This window comes from Scatophagus argus, chromosome 15, assembly GCF_020382885.2.
Source record: "Scatophagus argus isolate fScaArg1 chromosome 15, fScaArg1.pri, whole genome shotgun sequence".
Classification (NCBI taxonomy): domain Eukaryota; kingdom Metazoa; phylum Chordata; class Actinopteri; family Scatophagidae; genus Scatophagus; species Scatophagus argus.
In genome coordinates this window covers 15640180-15648799 of record NC_058507.1, presented here as the reverse complement: position 1 = coordinate 15648799, position 8620 = coordinate 15640180, and the positions used below count along the sequence as shown (strand labels likewise).

At 42.7% G+C, this 8620-nt stretch overlaps 1 long non-coding RNA gene across 1 annotated transcript; it reads right to left on the bottom strand.

Annotated features, from left to right (window-relative positions):
* Window positions 1–3091: 3091 nt before the first annotated feature.
* LOC124072038 lies at window positions 3092–8619 on the bottom strand. Its single transcript, XR_006845438.1, has 4 exons — window positions 8515–8619; window positions 7735–7833; window positions 6662–7592; window positions 3092–5861 (listed from the first exon to the last, which is right to left on the bottom strand). It is a non-coding gene; the product is annotated as an uncharacterized LOC124072038 (long non-coding RNA).
* Window position 8620: the final 1 nt, after the last annotated feature.

The window sequence follows — 8620 nt, the reverse complement described above, 5'->3', positions numbered from 1 at the left end:
TGACTCCTCAGGTATAATGAGGGAGCTGTGGCTCGGCTGCTGAGAGGGAGAGTGGCAGCACTCCAGCCCTGACCCCCTCCTAATCCTGGAAAACCCATCCTGGGATGACTCCCGCCTCACTCACAGCTTTAGGGTAGAGGAGAGAAACAGACCCAAGCACTACTGCTCAGTCACAGAGAGGACCAGGGAACTCAATGTACCCGAGCCCATCAGCAGGTTAAACGGTGGAATTCCTAACTACACCCCTTCTGCTGTCATTCTCTTGGCTCTCTCAGCTCTTACAGGATCACCTGTATCTACATTAGATAGGACTGACTAGTGAGATATAAGTACCAGAGAATAAATGAGATCTTTGATAACGCTTTTTGCTTTCTGGAAAAAAACAAAAAAACTTAACAGACATCTATGTGTCATTACTTACTAGAATGTTGTTCTTTATTTACACTCATCCAGAATATAGATTTGAAATCAATGGGGAAATTAACCATGCAAATCAGGACTGCTGAACCAGAAAGCACATAAAATGTGAAGCTTTGTGTCAGGAAGGTAATCATTGGATGTCTTGCTTGTGACCGTGGCGAATGGGAGGTAAAGCAATGAGCAAACCTGCTGGAATTCAACAGTTTTGTATTATTGTTTGTGCAAAAGCAGTTAGTTTAAATATTTAGTTTGGTTGATTCACACTCAGGTACTGTGAGGATCAAGCACACACATATATTCTCTGATTGAAAGAGGACCAATAACCAGAAAACTTGGCAGGGCTTCAGATATATATTTTTCAACATCGCATTACTTCCATCCCAGAGGCCTGTAGTTCAGTCACATGCACATTAGGAGGAGATCACACAGCAGGCAGGCCGGCCTCTGCTGTACTGGCTGTTGTCAGGTGACTCTCTCTACGTCTTCAACAGCGGCAGATCCCAGCAGGGGACGTTGCTGATTGCTGACCACGCACACAACAATGTCGCCTGTGAACCCACCGCTTTATGGCTGCCCCGGCTTTGATGCTACATCTAATTGGCCAAGATGAACTGTTCGCTGCGGCAGCTTGGGGCCCAGCTCCACTGTACACCATGTCCACACAGTCACTGTCTGCATTTAATTAGGTCCCCTCTGCCTCTTGTGTGTGTATACTGTGTGTGTGTGTGTGTCTGTGTGTGTGTTCACACACACAGTGCATTGCTATGTACATCTGTCTCTACGTTTGCAACCACTTGTGCGTATCTGCGTGCATTTGTCTTTACAAGTTCGATATTAAATGTCTCAGTTTATTATTTGTTGTGATTAAGAATAATTAGAAAGGTAAATCTATGATTTCACATTAAGAAAGGAAGGTGGGGTGGTTGCACAGCATAGGTTATCAGTGACATGACGAGGTGCATGGTAGAATTAACATGGAGAGGTTAGGGGCTTTATTACCAGGTGGTTTGTTTTCTCAGTTCTTAACGTAGCTTGAGGTACTAGTGATTGGCTGGGATGGTGACAGGGTGCGGTCGAGAAGAAGGAAGAGTGAAGGGTGTCGTAGTGGTTTGTTTTCACAGGCCCTTCACTTCTCAGCGACTGGCGATGGGTCTGGAGCCTGTTGTCACCACGGAGTGGCTGTGTGTGAGTGGCGCTTTGTTTAACTTCCTCTCAGTGCTGGAGGAACCAGCAGGGCCTGGTAATGAGTCTGCAAACAGGACTCACGAGGAAGAGAACCGCGTTCCTCATTACTAATTACAGTGACTGACGGAAATGTGTTGCTTAGCATTTTAGCAAGAGGTTCAATTTAAAAGTATATGGTGTTAATCATGATAAGTCGTTTGGTACAGTAGATCATTGCATTTCATGGCAAATACATAACTCGTATAACAGAGGAGTAGAGCTTAGCCGAAATCACTCATACCTAACAGCTACATGAAAGTTGTGTTGGAATTTACATGCAAACAGACATTTTCATGTCAGAAATGGAGGGCAATTTTAGAAGCTGTGCTGCTTTGTTTATTTGCATAAAATTGAAGAAATACCACAAAGTATCATGTGTCTCAGCTTGTGCTGAACTCACCAGTGCACAATGACTGATTATGGCAAATTACTATCCCTGTACAAGCTGCCGAGAAGCCGCTCTCTGGCTGTATGCAGCCCTGAAGCAGGGGAAGAGAAATTGTTCCGCCCAAGTACCATAAAAACAGATTGGAAGCTCGGCACTGTGAATTAGCTGCACAGGAAGCCCCTAAACCCCCTGTTTTATTCATGAGCATGAAGGCTATCGGAGTCTAAGAAACCCCTGTGGTCGCACCCGCTACATCAAGGTTGCATGCCGCATTTGTGGAAGGTTGTTTTTTTTTTTTTTTTTTGGACATGCCGCATTAAAAAGCGTTACAGATTAACTGCTGCTATCATTTGAAAGAACATAAACAAATTCTTTAGCCTAATGCAGTGAGAGAGATCAACCCTGAAGCCATGTTGAATGATTTTAATAAGCAAACCATCATTCAACTAATGGAATCCTGAATGAAATGTTCACAACTTACATTTTGGGATTCGAGGCTTTGTTTGGATGACCGGGGGAAGAGCTGGTGTAGGAGAGGAAAGGAGGAACTTTGCACTGTTGGGAAATGCATTGTTGTTGGTAATCCTTTGGAAATTGGAACAGTGAGAGGGAGTGGCTCCTAAGGGAAAGTGTTGTGGTGGGCACACACATGGCAGGGCTACACTGGAACACTGCAGAGCCTGAGAATTTGGTGGTAGCCACAGGGGGCGCAGCAGATAGGGGGCCATGTGAAAGGAAGGTGAAGAGGCCATATATGCAATAACTGCATAGGAGTATACTACAAAAAATGAGCTTTCAAATTAGCAATGCCTTATGCCATCTGTTTACTGTCAATGTTGTTGCTATTCTGAGATCAACTTCTACACAGTTTAGCATCCGTGACAGTACTGCATACATACTGAGAAAAATGCTTAACTCTTCAAGCCACAGAGCAAAGAATGTAATTTGTATATGCATGGGAAGCTGAATTTCCCAAACAATATTTATTTTTTACTCTACACACCAAATATATATATACTGTCAATAAAGCTGATTCTTCTTCAAAAATGCTCTCTTTTATTGCATTAAACTCAAATCTGACTACAAACTGCATGGTAAGAAACGTCTAGGCTTTTGCCATAAACCAAGAAAAAGACACTTTGACATGATGATGGCACTAGATGAACAGTGGCATTTCCCTTTAATGAGCATGAAAACAAATATGAAGGTCTTACTTTACCAGTGAGAAGGGAATTGATTGGTCTATTTCACATTATGCAAATAAATAAGCAATGACAAAGAAGTTGCTACTGTGACAAGAAATACCAAGCAGGAGGCTGTTTATTTCTTTTCTTGTTCAAACTCCCCTTGAAAGCTATTAGATGTATCTCACCGTGTTGAGCCACAGTATATGGACAATGCAGAGCCATGTGTCCTTGTTTATTTGGTTTGTCTGGTTGCCAGCATTTCCTAATTGTCCTCTCTGAATTTAGCAACTTGGTCTCTCGTCATTACGGTGGCACTGAAGTCCTAATGAGTGGAATTGTTATCTGAAAGATGGCCCCCTTTTTTTCCCTGCTGCGAAAGCACATTAGATCCAGACAGCTCATTTCCATTCCCCCTGTCATCTCTCTAGAAATGACGTGCAGTGCTTGAAACTGTTTATTTCCAAATTCAGACCTCCTCCGCGGCAGCCATCGGCTTCAATTACCAGTTTTTCCTGAGCGGAGCCATCAGGCAGCCTGACACTGAGGTCCAACCTAATTCCCACCTTCTCCAAAGTCAAGAGCATAATGTGCAGATAAAAAAGGTGGAAAATAGCCTGCCACTCATTAGCATGCAGCGCCTGCCTGTTCATTTGCTTGCTGCGAATGAAAGTTCTGACACTCAGCGCCTTGTGCAATATGAGAATAGTCCTCTTCAGACTGCCTCGTGTCCTTACTGCCATGGAAAGGTCATCGGCTGAGGTGTGCGCTCACCAGCCTGGCTTGGTGCTCTTCACTGGCCCACCTGGGAGAGGGGTTAGCTAGGGGTATTGATTCAGGGAGAACCTCATTACCTGCTGAATCAACATATTATTGCCATGTTTCACCCAGCCGAATTGTTTACAAGTGTCTTTAGCGCGGGCAAAAGCCTGCTCTGGTGGGCCATGACCGCATTCGTTAGTGCCTGACCCCAGTGATTATGTGTTATCTGATACGCTGCTATCTGGCTTGGCTGCATGAGCAGGGTCAGTGGCCTGCATCGGCCTGGGCCCATTACAAGCCCTCTCCTTTCCTCTCTCCGCTTTTCTCTCCCTCTCCTCCTCTCCCCCTCGATCCCTCTGTCTGTGCTCCCTATGAATGTATCCATTAGCCTGCCAATGTGTAAATTGTTTTCACCTGCACTGCGGGCAGATGGGGAGCAGTGTCTCTGTCGTGATTTCCTATGCATGAGCTTTCTAATCAGTCGGAGAGTAACATGATTCCCTTGCTCCTTGCTCCAAAAAGGTGAGCTTACACGATCGTGCACACATACATTACATACATGCACTCACAATCTGCAATCAATATGCACGCTGTGTTGTGAGGATATTGGCACAATGGTAGCGGTGACAGGGTTCATTATATGAGCTTGCGTTACAACAACGTGATGGCTTAATACAGTGGGGAGGGCTTGGACCAGAGCTGATCCTTGCCTCTGCTATTCCCAATTTCAGTTTAAATTGAAGAATAATTTGACCTGGAAGACTAAACCCACATCAGCGCAGTGACATCCAGTAGCAGTGTCAACCGAGTGTGACCCACGGAAGAGGCAGGAGAGGATGCCCCTCACGCAAACAAATAAAGCATTCCCTAATGCCTTAATGTGGATGCGACATATGCCCTGTGGGCCTCTCCTGGAGAAGGGGGTCAAATGGGCCATCCAGGACTGGATTGGCTCTTTGGGTGTAGGACGAGGTGCTTATAAAATGAGCTGTTTAGTCCTGGCTGCATGTCTATTCTGGCTCCTCAGACAGAATATTACAGATCTTGGTAACATACCTTTAAAAATTACAATACCATATCGCAATAGCTGATTATGTCAAGCATTCATTCAGTTTTATGGCATATGCAGGGTTTTTGCAATTATGCTGCAAGGAGCAGTTAAAACAGACCCACAAGTTCTGTGTGTGTAACATTGCTGTAACGTATTCCAAGCCTGGGTATACATAATGACACAAGCTACCCCCTGGTTCAACATCAGTAATACATTTGCTTCAGCGCAAGTGACTCGCTGCATGACAGTTGGTTCACTACCATTAAACATGAGCTGATAAACAAAGAGGTGAGGTGAAGCAGGGCCCAGTGCAGGTGCAAACATCAAGCCCTGGCTGCCAGACACCTGACCCAAACAGCCCGGTGCACAAGAATCTTCTGACAAACGCCCACGCTGCCCTTATTCACTTGTGTGTGCCACACTGCCTCAGCTGTCAGTCATACTCCAGGCTCACAGACTGTTGTCAAACTGAGAGATGATCCTCTCCTTCCTGTCTCTCTCGCTCTCCGACAGGATCTTTGACATGAGCAGTAAGCATGTGAAAATGACTGGAAAGAGTCTGGATGAGACTAACAGCAGATGCCCAAAGGAAAAAAGACTTTAAAGAAGACAGAACGAATCCACTCTGCAGACCACAACATCACAAGGCGCGTGTATGCTAACAACAGGCCACTGTCTTCAGACCTGGGAGTCTTTGTTCAAAACCACACTGATGCATTGTGCTCTCAGACAGCACTCGAGACTGCCCTGATGTTTATTCAAATACCCAACAAGTGCAGCATCATGGTGAATCAGATCTTCTCACTCATCCTTAGCATTAGAAGAGACAACACTACAGAAAGAAATAAGGTTAAAAGAAACAACTCTTCATTTGAAAAAAAAGTATCTTCATACAGCTTAGCACAGCCTCTTGGTGTTCAATTTCTTCTTTAGTCGCAAATGAAAAGGCAAACACTGGGAACTAGTTCCCCTCCATGCCATTCTATTTTGTCAGCTTTCTTTTCCATGGAATTATAAAGGGGATTTGTTGCAGCTTTTCATCCACTTGATAGCACTTAACTAATTGCTGTCCTCTCATAGACAAAAACGTACTCACGAAACACAGACACGCAAATAAAACATATGCAAACACACAGGCACATGTGCACACACACATACATATAAAGATTAGATTGCAGTATTTTGTATCCTTTTGAAACTTTAATCAGATCCGGTTCTGAACACATACTACTGATATCATAATCTGAATGAACTGAATCTTTTTAATATAAGTTTGTGAAAATCAAACTATACCTGTGCCAATTACAAGTGCCTACTTTTTTGAAAAGATTATAAAAGCCCAGTGAAAACTCTTTGCCCAGTGGTATCAGCCAATTAGAGAAAGAAGTGACCATTGAATTAACACATGGAACTTGAAAGCTTTTGCAGTATGATTTAGAATGCTTCCTGGAAAAAATATGTCAGACCTTAATTTGCAATTTCACAGGTAGTCACCTGAGTTCTGGGCAAACAATAGCCTTTAACTCAATGGAGCTCACAATGGCATTGTAAATGTTAAAATGTGTTGATAAATGTCACAGTTCTCCTTCGAGATTTTTCTAAATGTTCAGACTAAGTTCATTGTAAACTTACCACAATAGGCAACTCCTACACCTTTTTTTTCTTCATAGATGAGAACTGAGGATTTGCATTAACCCCAAACACTGCTTCAGTATCTAAGTGATAGTGAAAGGAGTGAAGGGAGGGCCATGAAAACCAGAGCTGTGGAAGAACAGCCACAAAAGACAGATAAACCCAACACCACAGAGAGGTGAGCCAACTGTTCCAAGTCTCTCACAAGGGGAGGAAGAAAAGGGGAGGGGGCGGAGAAGATAATTTAGCATTTGTGTAAGCTGTTTATCAAATTATTAACTGCACAGATGTTTCTGACTAGCTAGGGGCTGAACATGGGCTCTGCCAGGCAGGGGAACAAAGGTCTGACGGATTCAACTGAGATGTGCGCTGAATATCAATTTAATTTACTAGCTGTTAATTCTCATGCAAATTGTGACCTCTGTTAGGGCATATCAATGGCCATACACATTGTACGTCTTCACAGGAGCAGCAGGCAGAAACACTGCCGAAACACTGTATGAAACTACAAATAGGGAAAATCATATTTTCATTGCAGCCATTCATGTAGTAAGATTTGAAAACTGTATGCATAGTACTTTCTTGTTTTTACTGATAAACACTTGTAAAGACTATACCTACTCTATCACTAAAAAGGGTTTTATTTTGCACCATTTGGGCTGTATACATTTTTCTAACTAGGAGGGAACTTCACCGTAGAGATAATTCACTGTAGAGTTCACATATATGCTGTTTAAGAGATATATAAATAAGAACACAGTATGGAGGGAGAAAATAATTTATGAGCTCTGTAGATTTTCTATGCAAAGTGACTGAAATCATACTCACCAACACATGTTAAGTTACACGCTGAGTCCAGGCTTAAATGGAGCATCTTTGCTTTTGAATCAGTCTCACTCATGCTGCCAGTACATCTTGGTGAGGTTTCTGCCTGATACACAGAGTACGGCAGAGCAGTATGGTACATTAAACAGTGGTTGTGAAGGCAGCCTATATTATGAATCATGATCTGCAGACAATAATCATTAAAATGTTGTATGACATTCAACAAAGGTTGATCAACTGGCATAAACCTCAGCTGAGCTCAGCTGGAATGGCAATGTTGCAAGTCCTATTTTCTTCATCACTTCCAAAGTACTGCCTTTCAGCTCTCCACAGCACAAACAAAAAGCCTGGCAACAATATCAATTATACATGCAGGGGGCAAACAAGGGGATTTATTTCACAACAAATAGCCTCATAGAGAGATGCTGAATAGGAGAGATTAGCATTAGAAAAGGACAACAAAACTCACTAGTTCAACCGCTAAAGAGCAATTTGATGGGACTGGAATTGGGAAAATTGCTTGATTAGGGTTTGCATTTGAAGGGCTTGAATGCCAAGGACATGTAGTGTCGCTGTGACAAAATGATGGGCTGCTGCAGCCAAAAACATGACATTATGAGAACTGTCAGTGGTGAACTTTGATAATGCAAGACAAGATCAGAGGGTGATACAGCAGCATCTGAGTAAATGAGACATCAATCTCTGTTTGATGGAGAAAGGGGAGCTTATCAAATGAAGACAAAGAACACCTTTTGATGGCTGGTATTTAGCCCAGTAAGGTTACAGACATTTTTTGTCAGCAAATGGTAGGATTTTATGAAGTATGAGGTTTCACACCTATTTCACCCAGGAAGCATCATCTATACATAAATTTAATTTGTTTTCTTTTGTATAAAATACTTTATCCTGGCAAATAAGAAATGACATTTTAAGTGCAGTAGGATATACTATACACGAAAAACTTATGTCTAGTTTTACACTTTCTAAAAATGGGTTCCTATGCTTCAGTGAAAATTGACTTTTCTTACCAGACACTTAATCGACCTTTTTCTGACAGCAGGGCGACTTTTTTTTTATCACAAACACGACACTTCTGCCATGTAGCCTACAGTTGTTTTTAGAAAGCATTATCAA